Genomic DNA, 22,044 nt, shown 5'->3' on the forward strand with positions numbered 1-22,044 from the left:
TGGGTGGGTGCAAAATAGTTAATAGGCAACAAAATACACAAATCATTTAGTTAACATGCTTTGAGAATACCTTAAATCTATATGTAAAAGTCCAGATGTGATATGATATGCTCCTTTAAAAGTAAAATTTTCTGTTTACAATGTGATTGGGGATCTGTCAATTAGTCTACTGAATGGCAGATCCCTCCCTGCTTCTTTTTGTAAACAAAGGGGCCAGGGATCCTGGATGTCATCATTGAAAAATATCGTCATGGCCATATCCAGCCAATGATGTCTCCCAGGATCTTCGTCAGCCTGTTTACATTTAAGCAGAAGCTGTCATAGGTTGTGATAGAAGTAGCAGCAGGGCATTATTGTTATGGTGGCAAATCTGTTGTCAGGCATCCCTCATTATTATTATTAATACTGCAGCAAAATTACTTCTGGCTAAATCAGTTGGAGGTTGAGGCAGACAGGCAAACTGGTTAATTTGTCCACCAATTCAAAAAGTAGAGAACATGCTGGGTTCAGGTTATCCTATAGCTCACCCCAATGCATTGCAATTATTGCAAGTGTGCTGCTAAACAAATCACCAGGTAAAAAAAAGAAAATAAAGTTTTTAAAAGAAAACGAAAAGATCCACCAATTTTAAGGACTGGTAAGCTTTAAAATTGCATTTTATGCATTTTTATTTTTGGATTTTAATACTCTTTAACCAATTGCCGCCCATTCACAGTTTAGAAACGGCATGACAATTCAAGTAGTGAAAACAAGCTCTTGAGCTAGGTTCCATTTTTTAAAGCCAGTGATCGACTTTTCAGTAAAAATAATCTGAGTAGTTGTACAGCTGTCTGATCACTATTGCAGTACTGAGAATGAGACACTCCCCACCACCACTTACAGTGGTTCCCAGGCTGTGCTGTTCTCTGGGAAACCCAGGACCACAGTAAATGGGTTCAGAATTAAGAACAGGAGGAGCAGAGGGAGCAATTCATTCCTCAATCTCTTCTATGATGAATGAGGCCAGAAGCAAAGAGGATTCCATCACTTCCTGTTTCGGTTCATTCATTCCCTATGATCTGTAGCTAGAGAAGAAACTAATTAAGCATGATCTACACTTCATTAGCTGCAGTGGACCATATGTCCTTTGCCTAATACCTCTCAAACAAATGGGCAGACAAACATCTGATACAACCCAGAGAATCGTTATTATAATACATCATACTGAAACCTAAAAATGCCTTCTTTGCCTCCTGCTCTTAATGCCGAGAAGGCATTTGATAGAACACTGGACTTACCTTACCAGGTTCTCCAAAAAATTGGATTCTTGGGTACTATACTCACATCTGTTTTGGCCCTAAATTTCCATCCAAGTGTCCAAGTATTCACATCCAACATGCTGTTAAACCTTCTTCTTTAACTAACAGGACTGGACACTCTTCCCCATAATTTTTAGTCTCCTAACTGAACCTTTGGTAGATTCTGTTCAGTCCCTCCCTAATATGGCTGTCTTCACATTCAATCACAGACATTATAAAATAAATCTCTTTGCAGATGATTGTATCCCATGTTTTCAAATTCAGCTATTTCCCACCCTGAATTCACCTCAGGTGAATTCCATAAAATTGTATATCTTGGCACAGGCATCAATCAGCATTTTCAAACTAACTTTACCTTTATGTGGAGTAACTCAGGCATATCATGTTTAGGAATTACTCTGACTAACGCTACCTCTTTTCTAGTAGAACAAAACTATAAAGGCTTTTTAGGTAAGCTTAGAAAATAACTTTTGCAATTAGCTAAGCATGAACTATATTGGTCAGGTCATTTAGCCTCCCTTAAAATGCTGGAATTGCCTCGGATGCTTTACTTTTTTGGAACTCTGCCAAAACCCATTCTTCCTCTTACTTTAATACTTTACACTCAACAAATAAACAATTTATTTGTCAAAATGGCAGAGCAAGATACTGTATACACACTCACCGATGATCATGCACAGAAAGGCAGGAAGACTGGGCTATGATAATATTATGGATTATTATGTAGCAGTGCTTTCAGGACAACTTAAATACTGGTTTAAAAGAAAAGTGTGGGAAGGAAAAAAACAAACAAACATACAGACTCTCTATAGCTGCAGCATCACTGTGATGTTGCAGCTGTTTTCCGCTGACACTAAGCCTGAGAACTGAGCGATCACATGACTGTTGATCGCTCAATTCTTGGGTCCACTCTGAGCAGAGAGTGGTTACTGTCAATTATCACACTCTGCTCTGCCCCTCTAGCACTCACTGTAGTGCTGAGCAGGAGAGGGGTGGGAATGGCTAGCTTAGGTTCTCAGCGGCGTGTTGAAAGGCTGAGTCAGCTACCGGTCAAGCATCTGGGTGGATCCCGACATTATTGTCGGGATACATCCAGAGACTGGAGTGGCTATGTGACATTAGCCAACAGTGAGCTTTAGCCCACTGTAGGCTGATTCTGGATCACAGGAGTGCACAAAGAAGTGGCAGCACACCGCAGGGAGATGCCGATCAATAGCAGTGCTTTATTCCATCATGACAGACAATTAGACCGTACCGTAGACATACATTGTTGATGCATTTCATACATTAGTGTGCCTATTTATAACCTCAGTTGTGGGAAATGCATCAACAATGTGCAGTATCTCACAAAAGTGAGTACACCCCTCACATTTTTGTAAATATTTTATTATATCTTTTCATGTAACAACACTGGAGAAATGACACTTTGCTACAATGTAAAGTAGTGAGTGTACAGTTTGTATAACAGTGTAAATTTGCTGTCCCCTTAAAATACCTCAACACACAGACATTAATGTCTAAACCGCCAGTAACAAAAGAGTACACCCCTAAGTGCAAATGTCCAAGTTGGGCCCAAAGTGTCAATATTTTCTGTTGTCACCTTTATATTCCAGCACTGCCTTAAACCTCTTGGGCATGGAGCTCACCAGAGCTTCACAGGTTGCCACTGGAGTCCTCTTCCACTTCTCCATGACGACATCACGGAGCTGGTGGATGTTAGAGACCTTGCGCTCTTCCACCTTCCATTTGAGGATGCCCACAGATGCTCAATAGGGTTTGGGTCTGGGAATATGCTTGGCCAGTCCATCACCTTTACCCTCAGATTCTTTAGCAAGACAGTGGTCGTCTTAGAGGAGGGTTTGGGGTCATTATCATGTTGGAATACTGCCCTGTGGCCCAGTCTCCGAAGGGAGGGGATCATGCTCTGCTTTAGTATGTACAGTACATGTTGGCATTCATGGTTCCCTCAATGAACTGTAGCTCCCCAGTGCCGGCAGCACTCAGGCAGCCCAAGGCCATGATACTCCCACCACCATGCTTGACTGTAGGCAAGACACACTTGTTTTTGTACTCCTCAACTGGTTGCCACCACACGCTTGACACCATCTGAACCAAATAAGTTTATGTTGGTCTCATCCGACCAAAGGACATGGTTCCATTAAGGCTCCATGTACACGGGACGTTAGAAAAAACGTCCTGCAAAGCTATTTCTGACGTCGGGAAAAAGCAGCTGTTAAACGTGCTTTCAGTAGCTTTTTCCATTTGCGTTATTGCACGTTTGGCCACGTTGCTTTTAGCAGCGTTTTTCTGCCTCCATTCAAAATCAATGGTTCCCTATGGGAGCCTATTGATTTGAATGGAAGGCGCACCGCAAGTCAGATCAGGATGATCCGACTTGCGGCGCGACCTGCACTGTGAGAATCTTGAGGGGGAACTCCACCCAAAAATGGGAAAAAAATTGCGTGGGGTTCCCCCCCAGGTTCCAAACCAGGCCCTTCGGGTCCGGCATGGAATTTGAGGGTAGCCCCACGCCGAAAAAACGGCGTGGGGTCCCCCCCAAAATCCATACCAGACCCTTATCCGAGCATGCAGCCCGGAAGGCCAGGAAAGGGGAGGGGACGAGCACATGTGACACAAGGGGCGTGGTCTCCCGATGACGTCATCTGGCGGCCACGCCCCTAATGGCTATATAATAAGCTGCAGAGACCAGAGGCCGGCATAATCGCTGGAGACGTCGTCGGAGGAGGACCGGAGGAAGAAGGAGAGCCGACAGCCGACAGCACAAGAGCAGAAGACCGGAGAGGAGAAGACAAGAAGAGAGGACATCAGAAGGGCGGACAGCAAAAGAGCAGAAGACCCCACGGAGAGAAGACAGCAGAAGACCCCCGGAGAGGAGAAGACAAGAAGAGAGGACAGCAGAAGGGCGGACAGCAAAAGAGCAGAAGACCCCCGGAGAGGAGAAGACCCCGAAGAGCCGGATGAAGATTTTTAATAAACTTTCCAAAACGTCTCCTGTCATTATTTACATACACTATCTTTTATGGGGTGAATGGGTAGGGGTACAGTGTACCCCAATACCCATTCACACAGGGAGGGGGTCCGGGATCTGGGGGGCCCTCTTGTTAAAGGGGGCTTCCAGATTCCGATCAGCCCCCTGCCCGCAGACCCCCACAACCACCGGCCAGGGTTGTGGGGATGAGGCCCTTGTCCTCATCAACATGGGGGCAGGGTGCTTTGAGGTGGGGGGTGCAGAGCTCCCCCTGCCCCAAAGCACCAACACCCCCCATGTTGAGGGCATGTGGCCTGGTGTGGTCCAGGGGGGGTGGGGCCGCTCGCTCGTCCCCTCCCCTTTCCTGGCCTGCCGGGCTGCATGCTCGGATAAGGGTCTGGTATGGATTTTGGGGGGGACCCCACGCCGTTTTTTCGGCGTGGGGCTACCCTCAAATTCCATGCCGGACCCGAAGGGCCTGGTTTGGAACCTGGGGGGGAACCCCACGCAGTTTTTTTTCCCATTTTTGGCGTGGAGTTCCCCCTCAAGATTCTCACAGTGCAGGTCGCGCCGCAAGTCGGATCCGACTTGCGGTGCGACTTCCATTCAAATCAATAGGCTCCCATAGGGAACCATTGATTTTGAATGGAAGAAAAAAAACGTATAACGTGGCTGAACGTAGGTTCATCACGTTCAGTCACGTTTAGTTATGTTCGGCCGCGTTTCTGCGTTTGAAACGTCGGGAAACACACGTTCGAACGCAATATAATTGCGTTCTAAAAAAAGTCCCTGAACGCAACTGCCTGCAAATGACTGTAAACTACCATGTGTACATGGACAGATAAGATAACATGGAGCTGCGTTCAGGGACTTCTGAAAAAAACGCCCAACTGCTCCTAAACGTCCATTTCCAGCGTCCCGTGTACATGGAGCCTAATTTATGTCCTTAGTCTGCTTTTCTTCAGCAAACTGTTTACAGGCTTTCTTGTGCATCATCTTTAGAAGAGGCTTCCTTTTGGGACGACAGCCATGCAGACCAATTTGATGCAGTGTGCGGCGTATAATCTGAGCACTGACAGGCTGACCCCCCACCCCTTCAACCTCTGCAGCTATGCTGGCAGCACTCATACGTCTATTTCCCAAAGACAACCTCTGGATATGATGCTAGGCACGTGCACTCAACTTCTTTGGTCGACCATGGCAAGGCCTGTTATGAGTGGAACCAGTCCTGTTAAACCGCTGTATGGTTTTGGCCACCATGCTGCAGCTCAGTTTCAGGGTCTTGGCAATCTTCTTATAGCCTAGGTCATCTTTATGTAGAGCAACAATTCTTTTTTTAGATCATCAGGGAGTTTTACCATGAGGGGCCATTTTGAACTTCCAGTGACCAGTAGGAGAAAGTGAGAGCGATAACACCAAATTTAACACCTGAGACCTTGTAACACTATCAAGTCACATGACACAGGGGAGGGAAAATGGCTAATCGGGCCCAATTTAGACTTTTTTTACTTAGGGATTTACTCACTTTTGTTGCCAGCGGTTTAGACATTAATGGCTGTGTGTTGAGTTATTTTGAGGGGACAGCAAATTTACACTGTTATACAAGCTGTACACTCACTACTTTACATTGTAGCAAAGTGTAATTTCTTCAGTGTTGTCACATGAAAAGATTTAATAAAATGTTTACAAAAATGTGAGGAGTGTACCCACTTTTGTGAGATACTGTATGTCTATGGTGCTGTCTAATTGTTTGTCATAATGGAATAGAGTACCGCTATTGATCAGCATCCACCTGTAGCGTGCGGTCACTTTTTTGTTTCCTGTTATTATGATGGCAAGCTGGGTGGACACTTGTGAAAGAGAGCCGTGTTGGATCTTGTCTGCCACTTGCCTGGAGCGGCAGTAACCCTTACATTGTACTACTGTGATCCACATTGGAAGTATGACCAAACAAGCTTTGGCCATAATTCCCTTTAAAGCTTTTTCTGAAAATGTTATGGTTTGACATAGCACAGTGCTTAGTCCCTGGAAACAATCTGTACTCCTGCTTAACTTCCCTAGCGGTATTCTCGAGTGTGGCTCGGGGTTAATATAGAGTGCCAAAAGCGGTAACCCAGACCCACACTCAGGATTACCCCAGAATGATACTCACCTTCCCCTGCGATCACCCGCCGTCCTCCCCAGTCTTCCTCACAGGTTGTGTGTTCAGCCAATGCCGGCACCTTCTTCCGGTTCCCTTCCCTGTGAGCGCCGCATCGCAGGGGGGTGGAACCGGCGGGAGATTAAAAAATTAAAAAATAAATGACATGATACAGTGTAATCTGTTAGGATTACAACTTTGTATCATGCCATTTCACCACAGGTTTTCACCCATTGTCTTTTCCAGTGCCCTACCTGTACTTTTTGCGGTACTTTGTGCCTGGAAAATTGATTATGTCCATGGCGTCCAAAAAGCATTCTTTTAGCTCAAAAACTTTTTTGGACGAACAGGAAAACAGCAACGGTGAATCAGAAATATTTGAAGAACTGAGCAATAGTGATTAGTGGGAAAATTAGTCATCAGGTACTAAAAGTGACAACAGCGACGATTCTGCAACTGAGCTCAGAGATGTGCGAACTTGGTGCTCTATTGACTGCGGTACAGATCAGGCAGAGCCCCAAAGATTCCTATTTACTGGAGCACCTGATATGAAAGCTGACATTGACCATGACAACCCCTTGGAATACCTAAAATTATTTCTGACTGATGAGGTTATTGAAAAAATAGTTACCGAGACAAACCGGTACAAAGAGCAACAATGCACTACACATCGGAAGTTTGCAAGATGCAAGAAAGTGGGAACCGCTGACCAAAGATGTCATTTGGAAATTTCTGGGCCTAATAATTCTTCAGGGAGTGGTGGGGAAACCCCTGCAGAAGTGGTATTTGACAACCAATACATTGCTTGCCACTCCATTCTTTGGAACGGTCATGTCACAGTACAGATTCTCCCTTATAATGAAATATCTCCACTTCTAAAACAATGAAGAATTTAATTACATGTATTATTATTACATTATAATTTATGATTTTGTGTTTCAAACTTTATCATACCCGGGATGTCTACTAGACTCTTATTTGGACAGATTTAAGTGAGTTATTCCTAAGAATTACAGGCCTAAAATATAAAACAACATATTTCCATGCAAAACAATGTACCGCTTTTAGCACAAAAATTCTGACATAATCAGACCGCCAGGGAGGTTAATAAGTGATGCCTGGCAAAATGTTTCCCTTAAAAATTCTTCCTGATCATATACTAGACACCCATTACTGCCTGGAGAGCTAATTACATTCATTAAGTAATATGAGCACCCAAACACAATCCCTTCCTATGCCAACAATCATCTTTAAAATTCCTACCACCACATCTATCTATCCAAAATTTGTGTTCAAACGGTATTCATTTTCTACATAATCTTTATTCATGCTCCTTACTCAAGCAGTTTAAAGAGCTGACTGAGGAATTTGGCCCTTTGAATACAGATTTTTTTAAATATCTGCAAATTTCCAAACACCTATCCCAAAAGAGGTAACAATTCAAAAATGTGCATGGCAATCCTACAATTCACCCTCAGCTAAAGTATTTGTAATCAGGTTTCCAAATATGGGATGCATTCTAAATGTGAAAAATCATTGCAATCCAGGAAATCTCATATAAACCAGTAAAGAAGGGTATATCAATGGTACGACATGCAATCCATTATATTATCTCCAACAGAGGGTCATATTTTCCTGCCCCATGTTTTTCAGGTTTCCAGTGAAGAAACTATTTTCTCCTTACTGTGAGTAAAGGAAAGAGCGAGCTCATATTCCAAAGCATGACTGGTAAACTGTGCTCATCAATCGCACATAGGGAACCATGAGGAGCTGGACAGAAATAGGAAGTAGGCTCATAGCAGGGGAATGCTCATAGTGTGTGCTGCTAAATATATCATTACAAATGTGGTAGCAAATTTTTAACAATCAAGCCAAGATGTTTAGGGATGTATCACAAATAATCTAGATGATGAACAATTTACATAAGGGTGACAGCTGGCTGGTTTGTGAGCATCATTTTTTATTCTTTTATATAAAGGATATTGAGTTAAAATAAATCATGCAAATTGAATTACATATCCTATCAACACATAATCCGAAAATACACAAACACAAATCAGCAAAGAAAAAGTTAGATTACTGCTGCAGGACTGTATGGTTAACCCAGACCAAGTTAACATTATGCAAGTGTTAGGTATCAGTCAAAAAAACTATCACAACATAAAATGTACAATGCTTGTCCCAAATGGACAATTTGCAATATATTGGGTTATGAAATAATGAATTATGGCTTGAAGAATCATGTATTTATACATTTCAATAGATGCCCTGCTAATTCTGCTCCAAGCACTATAGATCAAGATCACACATTTATAATGAGGGCCTATTTAGACCTGTCTGTTACAGTATATCCAGTTAACAGAACTCACATTGACATGTACACGCATTAAGAGTGCTTTGCATTAGGGCAGCCTTTTCTAATGAATGAACAGACAACACACCAAACAGACCTAAAAATGGACATGCACCACAATGCACAATAGTGTGTTACTGGGACACTGCAACACGTGCATCAGGGAAGTGTTGGGTTAATGTGTTGGGATGCCATTAACAACTAATAGTACTGCACTATGCTAACGCATGTAATGTGTCCCTATGTGCTTTGTGGCAACGTATGCCTTCCTGCAAAAATGCTGCACTGGAGATGTCTTAATTTGCCGGAAGAGAGTAATAACAGAATTATGGGAAAGATGAAGAAGTAGAAGCCTGATGGTTTACTCACTTTTTCCATATTAATGTTTACATTATAAAATGTGTATGGCCAGTTCCATCAATCAAACTGGCATAATGATAATATATATTAATAAAGTATCAAATATGTAGATATGACACATACATGTATTGACTATTTACAATGCTAAATCAAATCTGCCATAATTTTCAGTGTCATAAATTCACTATTTATGCAATGAACCACAATAATTTGCCCTTCCTTAGCTGTGGAAAGCAGCACATGAAAAGTAAAATGTGAAATTGTGGCCTTTTTTCTCTTTTAGGCCTGATGCACTCTGAACTAGAAAAGGCTGCTTATGCAGGTGTTTTTTCAGCCTGTAAAATCACCTCAATGTTAGCCTACGTGTGCATGCATACATAGACATTTACAGGCATGTTAGAAGAAGAGCATTTACAAGCAAAAACCTCACCAGCATGTTCAGGAGAGAAACTGTTGAACAGAAAAAAATGCTTGATCTCTCTAAACACGCCTAAGCGCACCTAAACACTGGAAGCCTTTAGGTGCATTTGGACATTATTTCATTCCAAGGGCATGAATAAGTTAATATGTATTAGAATGGAATCCATTAACACTCAAATGCCTAACATGCCTACACGTGCGTAAGTGCTCCTACATGCATGCATATACGTTTTAGGCTCTTCTCTTGGCAAGAGCTCTGACGTTCGGAGAAAAAAAAAAACAATCGCTCAGTGTCCACGAGTCCTTAACTTCTTTACAACCGCCCCCAGCAGATGTACTGCGGCAGGCAGCCGCTTCTGTGTGAATCGCCGTAACTGTATGTCGGGCGCAAGTAGGAGGCTAGGGGGCGACTGCTCCTCAGTGGGGAAGCCGATCAAGTGAGCAGGTAGCTCCGATTGCCGCCTGACACCCGCGATCACTCCCCGCTGAGAGAGAAGGACAGTCGGCTGTTGTAAACACAGCTGACCATTCTTCTCCCTGGAATGATCACAGAGCCCATGTGATCCTTCTGTATAGGATTACAGGTCTCTATGCTCATTCCACAAGCCACACCCCCCCCCCCCCACAGTTTGAATCACTACCCTAGGCTCACACTTAACCCCTTAATCACCAACAATGTTAACCCCTTAACTGTCAGTGTCATTATTACAGTAACAGTGCATATTTTTAGCACTGATTTCTGTAGTAATGTCACTGGTCCCCCAAAAGTGTCAAAAATGTCAGTCAGGGGTCCAATCTGTCTGCTGCAATGTCGCAGTCCCGCAAAAAATCGCAGATCGCTGCCATTACTAGTAAAAAAAAAAAAAAAGCAATAAAAATGACATAAATCTTTCCCGTAGTTAGTAGACTCAATAACTTTTGCGCAAAACAATCAAAATAGGCTTATTGTGATTTTTTTTTACCAAAAATATGTAGCAGAAAACAAATTGGTCTAAAATGTTAAAAAATTTTGATTTTTAAATTTTATTTTTTTTGGGAATGTTATGTAGCAGAATGTGAAAAATATTGGATTTTTTTCAGGATTGTCGCTATTTTTTTGTGTATAGCACAAAAAATAAAAATTGCACAGGTGATCAAATACCACCAAAATAAAGCTCTATTTGTGGTGGAAAAAGGACGTAAATTTTGTTTGGGTACAGTGTCGCACGACCACGCAATTGTCAGTTAAAATCAAGCAGTGCCAAGTTGAAAAAAGTGGCTTGGTCATTAGGGGGCAAATCCTTCTGGTCTTAAAGTGGTTAAAAGATCTTTAAGTCAGCCATCTGTGTCCAATGAAATCATAAATAAACCAAAAAAAAATCATGAAGGCATTATTTCTTAGAGAAAGTGAGTGTATAAGCTTGTAAACACGATAACAGATTGCTCACACCAAAGTTTTAAGAGTTTCTGATTAGGTTAGCGTAACTGTTCAGATTCAGCAGTCACTGCAATCAGAAAATCTGTTCAAAGCTTTTAACACCTGTTAAGATTGTAATCAGCATTCATTTTAACTTCATGTGAATCATATTCTTTGTGTGATGTCCATGTGGATTGCCAACATTTCTATCCAATTACTGACACATATGAATTACACAAATTACACAGATTCACTAACAAGTATAACTTAAATACAATTGTAAATAAAGCAATGCACTGGAAACTATAAAACCCATGAGTGCTAGGGTCACCAACATATATAATATATCTAACATTCACTATATTGTCAAAAGTATTGGGACGCCTGCCTTTACATGCACATGAACTTTAATGGCATCCCAGTCTTAGTCTGTAGGGTTAAATATTGAGTTGGCTCCCCCCTTGCAGCTATAACAGCTTTAACTCTTCTGGGAAGGCTGTCCACAAGGTTACGAGTGTCTCTATGGGAATGCCTGACTATTCTTCCAGATGCGTATTTGTGAGGTCAGGCACTGATGTTTAATGAGAAGGTCTGGCTCGCAGTCTCCGCTCTTATTCATCCCAAAGGTGTTCTATCAGCTTGAAGTCAGAATTCTGTGCAGGCCAGTCAAAATCCTATACCCCAAACTCACTCATCCATGTTTTTTATGGACCTTGCTTTTTGCACTGGTGCACAGTCATGTTGGAACAGGAAGGAGCCATCCCCAAACTCCTCCCACAAAGTTGGGAGCATGAAATTGTCTAAAATGTCTTGGTATGCTGACGCCTAAGAGGTCCCTTAGAACTAAGGGGTTAAGCCCAACCCCTAAGAAACAACCCCACACCATAATCCCCCCTCCACCAAATTATTTTATACAAGTGCACAAAGCAAGTACCATAAAGACATAGATAAGTGAGTTTGGGGTGCAGGAACTTGACTGCACTTGTGGACAGCCTTTCCAGAACAGTTAAAGCTGTTATAGCTGCAAAGGGTGGGCCAATTCAATATTGAACCCTACGGACTAAGACTGGGATACCATTAAAGTTCATGTGCGTCCCAATGCTTTTGACAATATAGTGAATTTGAAACTCTAGTTTTATTAGGAAAACAATTCCTCTCCATCTCAGCAACATATATTTCAAGTGCTGTAGCAAATTTGTAGCTCATGCTTTCTGCCTAATTTCCCTTAGAAAGCATCCACAACCTGAAAAAAAGGTCCAGTATATTGCAAAGAGGGACCTTTGCTCTGTGTACAAGTAGTGGCTTCTTTGCAAAGGCCAAACATGCCCCCCCCCCCCGCTAAGTCAGCCCTATAGCTTTACAATTAATGATCTCATGGTTCCTAATGATTCAAGAGCTTTAGCTCTGATTAATTTGGGGCATGTCGGCTTTCTGCAGAGAGACCACTGTTTCTTCACTGAGAGCAGGGGTCTTTCTCTACAGCATGCTTTCCAAGAGACATGCTTTCATACTCAGGCTGTGGCTGCTTTCTAAAGAAAGTGAACTGGGAAACATTGCCCATTTTTTGCTTTTATGGACCTGGAATGTTCTTAGCCGATTTAAACTGAAAGTTCATTTGGGCTTTAATGTTTGATTGAATACCATTAGGAAGGTCAAGCTATCTGTGGCAGCTTTTCTTCCACACATTTTGATGAAGTCCATGGTGGCTATCACTAAATGTTTTTGCACATGTTGCAAACTACAGTTTTTGAAAGGCGATTTTATAATTATGGTGTAAAACTTGGGGTGCTGTAAAAGTACAGTATATATTTACAAACTAGCTATTCATTTTTGCAGTGCAGTTTTATCTCAAACACATGTATCAATATAATGAAGCAGTTGAATGAAGCACTGTTCAATTAAACTGGCTATACACAGTTAGATTTTTATTCAAACATTCATATAGAAATTCTAAAAAATTGTTCATGAGAACCATTCTTTCTTGCTATCATTGAGTCAACTGATTTACTTTGAAAACGCTTAAAATTTTGTACAAACTTGCTATTTGAATAGAATTCCAGATGTATTAACCAGGTTTAATAATAATATGAACTTTTTTCCGATATGAAAACCACATTCAAAGCTAGAATTTAATTTGTTCAAGAAGAAATTTCCATATCGATCCTCTGAATTTTCTTCCTAAAGTTGAAATTGAACATCTAAATGAAAGATTTTAAACTAAATTCTGCTGTACTGTACTGTAAATCCTCATGTATGGCTATCTTTAGAGAGGGGACAACAGGGATCACAACATATTTTCAAGCATATGCTATGACATCAATTGTTACATTGTCATCAGCTAGAAAATCCTGGACCACCCACAAATATAGGGTTAACAGACCTCTGTCTATGGATATATTGAAATGATTGGCACACTTGCAGCTCTGAGATCTTGGGATTGGGAACAATCATGAAGAATTTTACAGGTTAATACATTTACTATAATAAATAGCAATCCCTGAAAAAACCCACATAATAAATATTACAACATAACATTTAATTTTAAACAATTAAAGTGGTGCTTTAATAAAATAACTTAGTGTTATTCTATGAAAGCTCACCTATGTTTGTTTAAAAGAAATTTTGACTTCCATAATTTTCCCCTAAAGTCTAACTGCAGCAAAAAAATGTTCGTTTGTTTTTTTTTATAGTTCTGTATATGACTTATGCTTTCTTTCTGCATTCTTGTTTGAGAGAATTCCATTGAATTGTGTCCTGACAGCATGTAAGGGAAAACTGTAACCTATCCTCAATGTATCCAAAATGTAAAAAATGTTTTGACCAGAGTTGAGCTTTTTCTCCAGTTTTATCATTAAGTGCATGCTTGTTGTCATTATTTTAAAATGAATGAATTAGTATATGAATAATGAATGACTAGTAGGGTTGAGCGAACACCTAGATGTCCGTGTTCGACGGGTTCGGCCGAACTTTAAAAAAAAGTCCGGGTCCGTGTCCCGGACTTTTACCGAACTTTTCCCGGACACCGAACCCCATTGAAGTCAATGGGGACCCGAACTTTAAGGCACTAAAATGGCTCTAAAACACCAAAGGAAAGGGCTAGAGTGCTGCAAATGGCAGCAAAACGTAATTAAGAGCATGGCAAGTGCTCTGCAAACAAATGTGGATAGGGAAATAACTTAAAACAACAAAAAAAAACAGAAAAATAAAACAATGTTCTTCTTCATCTCTGAAGGACGAGGCCCATATGGAGTAGGAGGGAGGTTGAGGTGGTGGTGGATGTGGCGGTGACTAGACATATGCCGGTTTTCGGTAATTCGATATATCGCGGTATTGCATAGCCACGGTATTGTTATTGTGGCATTTTTAAAATACCGAGTTTCTCTGTCAAGTCTGCCTGACTTGTGAATTGATACATTTCAGTGAGCTGGATGACTCATTCACTCACTCAGCTAACACCTTTCAGCATTAAGTCTCCTAACTATAAACAAAAATGATTACATTTGTATCTTTTCCTTCCCTCTGCCAGGGAGAAAGGAAGTTTAACCTCTTAAAGACTGGATCTTTTTCTGACACTTGCTGCTTGCAAGTTAAAATCAGTTTTTTTTTTGCTAGAAAAGTACTTAGAACCCCCAAACATTTTATATATTTTTTTAGCAGAGACCCTACAGAATAAAATGGCGATTGTTGTAATATTTTATGTCACACTGTATTTGCGCAGCAGTCTTTCAAACGCAATGATTAGACTTTAATGAATAAAAAAAAAAAAAAAAACGTAACAGTAAAGTTATCCCAATTTTTTTTTTTTTTGTTACACAGAGAATCGTGAGAGAATCGTGATCTTTATTCCAAGCTAAAAAATCGTGATTCTCATTTTGGCCAGAATCGTGCAGCTCTAATAAATATATATATACACACACACACGCCTAGCAGCCCACATTACATTATTATATAGCCATCAAGCAGTGTCTGGCCTACCTGGTGATGACTGGTCCTGGCGCTCTGATCCGATGGCCTGGTCTTTAAAGGGGCAAATCCTTGCGATCCAGAAGTGGTTAAACCTGCAGGAGGACCGGTGTTTTTATCTATTAATGACTTTACTATTGCTTTAGGCCTGGTTCACATGTATGCGGGTTGGTGGTTCACATGTATGCGGGTTGGCGGTTCACATGTATGCGGGTTGGCGGCCCACATTTGCACAGGCATAGCAGCCCATTGATTTGAACGGGCTGCTATGCCCTCATTTTCCGCAGAAAAAAGGTGCATGCAGCATTTTTTTTAAATTCAGTGGCCTTGAAATCCATCCTGCTTTTGCACCATGCGACTAACCTGCAGTTCCTGCTCTGGCAAGCTTTCTGCATTTTTTGTATACGTGGGCACGGCATTTAAAAATAAACAGTTTGCGTGTGCAGCAACGGCAGGTAAGTCGCATGGTGCAAAAGAAGGATGGATTTCATGGCCACTGCATTTTTTTAAATTCTGCATGCACCTTTTTTCAGCTGAAAACGCAGGCATAGCAGCTCAAGCCCATTCACATCAATGGGCTGCTATGCCTGTGCAAATGTGGGCCCCCAACCCGCATACATGTGAACCAGGCCTAAAGCAATAGTAAAGTCATTAATAGATAAAAACACCGGTCCTCCTGCAGGTTTAACCAATTAATGACTTTACTATTGCTTTAGGCCTGGTTCACATGTATGCGGGTTGGGGGCCCACATTTGCACAGGCATAGCAGCCCATTGATGTGAATGGGCTTGAGCTGCTATGCCTGCGTTTTCAGCTGAAAAAAGGTGCATGCAGAATTTAAAAAAATGCAGTGGCCATGAAATCCATCCTTCTTTTGCACCATGCGACTTACCTGCCGTTGCTGCACACGCAAACTGTTTATTTTTAAATGCCGTGCCCACGTATACAAAAAATGCAGAAAGCTTGCCAGAGCAGGAACTGCAGGTTAGTCGCATGGTGCAAAAGCAGGATGGATTTCAAGGCCACTGAATTTTAAAAAAATGCTGCATGCACCTTTTTTCTGCGGAAAATGAGGGCATAGCAGCCCATTCAAATCAATGGGCTGCTATGCCTGTGCAAATGTGAACCACCAACCCGCATACATGTGAACCAGGCCTAAAGCAATAGTAAAGTAATTTATAAACAACACCTCCTTCAGGTTTAACCACTTCTTGACCACAAGGATTTGCCCTCTTAATGACCAGGCCATCGGATCGGAGCCGAGCGCCAGAACCAGTTATCACCAGTTAGGCCAGACACTGCTTGATGACCTATTTTAGGCCTGGTTCACAGAGTCTGTACTGACTGACTATATAATAATGTGCATAAGTGAACCAAAGCCCCTAAATTCAGCAATGAAATTGAAGTGAGGTGGAAATTTAATAATTTAAATTTAATAATAGAATACCGTGATAATACCGTATACCGTGGCAAAACCTTAATCAATTAATCGCAGCATGAAAATCTGATACCGTCACAAGCCTAGCGGTGACATAGGCGTGCGCACAGGGTGTGCTGGGTGTGCCTGGGCACACCCTAATCACCTAGGGCACATAGCATTGCCAGTGAGGAGATGGGAAAGATCTCCCTGGGACCTGCTCTGCTCTATTTCTCCTTGCCTACAGGTACATGGCCCCGATACATTACTCTCCCTGCTGGCAAACACATGCATGTGTATTTCAACTTTGGGGTGCACACCTTAATGCAATAGGCTGCGCACACCTATGGGCGGTGTAGGTGGAAGCGGCGGTGGAGGAGGACCAGGGCCGGATTAACAGCATCATGGGCTTGGTGCTGAGGATTTTGAAGGGCCTTAAGGGCCGTGCCTTGCCATGCACCCAGAGGAGGAAGGGTGCAGCCATGCATGCCTAATTCAACATGGGATGCTGTCTCTGAAGCCCATAAACACATCCATGCATCGCCAACTGTCCCTCCTTGTCCGGCCTTCACGCTGTGTGGGGAGGTTCTGAGGGTGCTGCCTGGGGAAGCGAGCATAGAAGCCAGACTTCTGTGTTTACAAGTGACAGAAGAGCGGTAACAGTGAATATGGCCAACCCGGGGCCTATATAAAAGGTAGGGGCCTGGAGCTGCAGCTCCAATAGCCCCTACATTAATCTGGCCCTGAGGAGGAGGACGAGGTAGCCAACACTGCTTCTTTTCAAAAATTTTAAATGAGGGTACACCCCAAAAGAGTGAGAAAGAGCAAAAATGGAACAATGGGTGGGTAAGGTCGGTATCCATTGCTATTCTGCATAAGGTACGGAAAAGTCCCGTGGGATCCATGCCTGGTTCATTTTAATGAACGTGAGCTTGTCCACATTGTCTCTGGACAGGCGGCTGCGCTTGTCTGTTATAACGCCCCCAGCCGTGCTAAATACCCGTTCAGATAATACACTGGCTGCAGGGCACGCCAGCACCTCCAAGGCGTAAAGGGCAAGCTCAAGCCATGTGCCCAATTTGGAGACCCAGAAGTTGAAGGGGGCAGACCCGTCATTCACTACATGTAGGCGTGTGCACACATACTGCTCCACCATGTTGGTAAAATGCTGCCTCCTGCTAAGACGTTCCATCTGAGCTGCTGGTGCTGCTGTTTGTTGTGGCGTGCTGACAAAGCTTTTCCACATTTCGGCCATGCTAACCCTGCCTTCTGAGGTGCTGGCGGTGCCCTGGTTGCGTTGGCGACCTCCTCCTCCTCCTCCTCTGCCTTGTGCTTCCACTGTGGCCCCGCTGTCAGATGGGAATGCCAGCAGCATGGCGTCTACCAGCGTGCGCTTGTACTCGCGCATCTTGCGATCGCGCTCCAGTGAGTGAATTAAGGACGGTACGTTGTCCTTGTAACGGGGATCCAGCAGCGTGGCCACCCAGTAATCAGCACAAGTTAGAATGTGGGCAACTCGGCGGTCGTTGTGGAGACACTGCAGCATGTAATCGCTCATGTGTGCCAGGCTGCCCAGAGGCAACGAAAGGCTGTCCTCTGTGGGAGGTGTATCGTCCGTGTCCTCTGTATCCCCCCAGCCACGCACCAGTGATGGCCATGAGCTGGCCTGGGTGCCACCCTGCTGTGAACATGGTTCCATCTCCTCCTCCAGCTCCTCCTCCTCCTCATCCTCCTCATCCTCCAGAACTGTGCCCCTGCTGGACAATTGCGTCCCTGGCGTTTGCGTGTGCAGGAACCCACCCTCGGAGCCCCTTGCGAATGACTGCCCTGAAAGCCTTGGAAATGTTACCTCTTCATCCTCCTCCTCCTCCTCATCCTGTGCCACATCCTCTTCCATCATCGCCCGAATTGTTTTTTCAAGGAGGCATGGAAGTGGGATAGTTAAGCTGAGAACGGCGTCATTGCCACTGGCCATGTTGGTGGAGTACTCAAAACAGCGCAACAAGGCACACAGGTCTCGCATGGAGGCCCAGTTAAATTAAATAGCGGAATAGAAAATATGATCCAAAAAAAGTGTATGTATATCACACGTACACAACCACACTGGGCCCCAATTACTATTGTTTGTACCCCTAAAAGGCTAGATGAGGAGTAGGGGGAGTATGGAACAGGCAGCACCCTCAAACCTTCAGAAGTATGAGATGAACCCCAACAACTTGGAAAGGTGGATCTCTCTCACACGTACCGACACAGACTATCCCGCAATTCAATTGATCCTCAAAGGTTTTTATTGAATAGCGGAATAGGAAATATGATCAAAAAAAGTGTATGTATCTCGCACGTACACAACCACACTAGGCCCCAATTACTATTGTTTGTACCCCTAAAAGGCTAGATGAGGAGTAGGGGGGGTATGGAACAGGCAGCACCCTCAAACCTTCAGAAGTATGAGATGAACCCCAACAACTTGGAAAGGTGGATCTCTCTCACACGTACCGACACAGACTATCCCCCAATTTAACTGATCCCCAAAGGTTTTTGATTAAATAGCGGAATAGAAAATATGATCCAAAAAAAGTGTATGTATATCACACGTACACAACCACACTAGGCCCCAATTACTATTGTTTGTACCCCTAAAAGGCTAGATGAGGAGTAGGGGGGGTATGGAACAGGCAGCACCCTCAAACCTTCAGAAGTATGAGATGAACCCCAACAACTTGGAAAGGTGGATCTCTCTCACACGTACCGACACAGACTATCCCCCAATTTAACTGATCCCCAAAGGTTTTTGATTAAATAGCGGAATAGAAAATATGATCCCAAAAAAGTGTATGTATATCACACGTACACAACCACACTGGGCCCCAATTACTATTGTTTGTACCCCTAAAAGGCTAGATGAGGAGTAGGGGGAGTATGGAACAGGCAGCACCCTCAAACCTTCAGAAGTATGAGATGAACCCCAACAACTTGGAAAGGTGGATCTCTCTCACACGTACCAACACAGACTATCCCCCAATTTAACTGATCCCCAAAGGTTTTTGATTAAATAGCGGAATAGAAAATATGATCCAAAAAAAGTGTATGTATATCACACGTACACAACCACACTAGGCCCCAATTACTATTGTTTGTACCCCTAAAAGGCTAGATGAGGAGTAGGGGGAGTATGGAACAGGCAGCACCCTCAAACCTTCAGAAGTATGAGATGAACCCCAACAACTTGGAAAGGTGGATCTCTCTCACACGTACCGACACAGACTATCCCGCAATTCAATTGATCCTCAAAGGTTTTTATTGAATAGCGGAGTAGGAAATATGATCAAAAAAAGTGTATGTATCTCGCACGTACACAACCACACTAGGCCCCAATTACTATTGTTTGTACCCCTAAAAGGCTAGATGAGGAGTAGGGGGGGTATGGAACAGGCAGCACCCTCAAACCTTCAGAAGTATGAGATGAACCCCAACAACTTGGAAAGGTGGATCTCTCTCACACGTACCGACACAGACTATCCCCCAATTTAACTGATCCCCAAAGGTTTTTGATTAAATAGCGGAATAGAAAATATGATCCCAAAAAAGTGTATGTATATCACACGTACACAACCACACTGGGCCCCAATTACTATTGTTTGTACCCCTAAAAGGCTAGATGAGGAGTAGGGGGAGTATGGAACAGGCAGCACCCTCAAACCTTCAGAAGTATGAGATGAACCCCAACAACTTGGAAAGGTGGATCTCTCTCACACGTACCAACACAGACTATCCCCCAATTTAACTGATCCCCAAAGGTTTTTGATTAAATAGCGGAATAGAAAATATGATCCAAAAAAAGTGTATGTATATCACACGTACACAACCACACTAGGCCCCAATTACTATTGTTTGTACCCCTAAAAGGCTAGATGAGGAGTAGGGGGAGTATGGAACAGGCAGCACCCTCAAACCTTCAGAAGTATGAGATGAACCCCAACAACTTGGAAAGGTGGATCTCTCTCACACGTACCGACACAGACTATCCCCCAATTTAACTGATCCCCAAAGGTTTTTGATTAAATAGCGGAATAGAAAATATGATCCAAAAAAAGTGTATGTATATCACACGTACACAACCACACTAGGCCCCAATTACTATTGTTTGTACCCCTAAAAGGCTAGATGAGGAGTAGGGGGGGTATGGAACAGGCAGCACCCTCAAACCTTCAGAAGTATGAGATGAACCCCAACAACTTGGAAAGGTGGATCTCTCTCACACGTACCAACACAGACTATCCCCCAATTTAACTGATCCCCAAAGGGTTTTGATTAAATAGCGGAATAGAAAATATGATCCCAAAAAAGTGTATGTATATCACACGTACACAACCACACTAGGCCCCAATTACTATTGTTTGTACCCCTAAAAGGCTAGGAGTAGGGGGAGTATGGAACAGGCAGCACCCTCAAACCTTCAGAAGTATGAGATGAACCCCAACAACTTGGAAAGGTGGATCTCTCTCACACGTACCAACACAGACTATCCCCCAATTTAACTGATCCCCAAAGGTTTTTGATTAAATAGCGGAATAGAAAATATGATCCAAAAAAAGTGTATGTATATCACACGTACACAACCACACTAGGCCCCAATTACTATTGTTTGTACCCCTAAAAGGCTAGGAGTAGGGGGAGTATGGAACAGGCAGCACCCTCAAACCTTCAGAAGTATGAGATGAACCCCAACAACTTGGAAAGGTGGATCTCTCTCACACGTACCAACACAGACTATCCCCCAATTTAACTGATCCCCAAAGGTTTTTGATTAAATAGCGGAATAGAAAATATGATCCCAAAAAAGTGTATGTATATCACACGTACACAACCACACTAGGCCCCAATTACTATTGTTTGTACCCCTAAAAGGCTAGGAGTAGGGGGAGTATGGAACAGGCAGCACCCTCAAACCTTCAGAAGTATGAGATGAACCCCAACAACTTGGAAAGGTGGATCTCTCTCACACGTACCAACACAGACTATCCCCCAATTTAACTGATCCCCAGAGGTTTTTGATTAAATAGCGGAATAGAAAATATGATCCCAAAAAAGTGTATGTATATCACACGTACACAACCACACTAGGCCCCAATTACTATTGTTTGTACCCCTAAAAGGCTAGGAGTAGGGGGAGTATGGAACAGGCAGCACCCTCAAACCTTCAGAAGTATGAGATGAACCTCAACAACTTGGAAAGGTGGATCTCTCTCACACGTACCAACACAGACTATCCCCCAATTTAACTGATCCCCAAAGGTTTTTGATTAAATAGCGGAATAGAAAATATGATCCCAAAAAAGTGTATGTATATCACACGTACACAACCACACTAGGCCCCAATTACTATTGTTTGTACCCCTAAAAGGCTAGGAGTAGGGGGAGTATGGAACAGGCAGCACCCTCAAACCTTCAGAAGTATGAGATGAACCCCAACAACTTGGAAAGGTGGATCTCTCTCACACGTACCAACACAGACTATCCCCCAATTTAACTGATCCCCAAAGGTTTTTGATTAAATAGCGGAATAGAAAATATGATCCCAAAAAAGTGTATGTATATCACACGTACACAACCACACTAGGCCCCAATTACTATTGTTTGTACCCCTAAAAGGCTAGATGAGGAGTAGGGGGAGTATGGAACAGGCAGCACCCTCAAACCTTCAGTAT

The sequence above is a fragment of the Pelophylax lessonae genome, assembly GCF_965119305.1.
Source record: "Pelophylax lessonae genome assembly, chromosome: 1".
NCBI classification, from domain to species: Eukaryota; Metazoa; Chordata; class Amphibia; order Anura; family Ranidae; genus Pelophylax; species Pelophylax lessonae.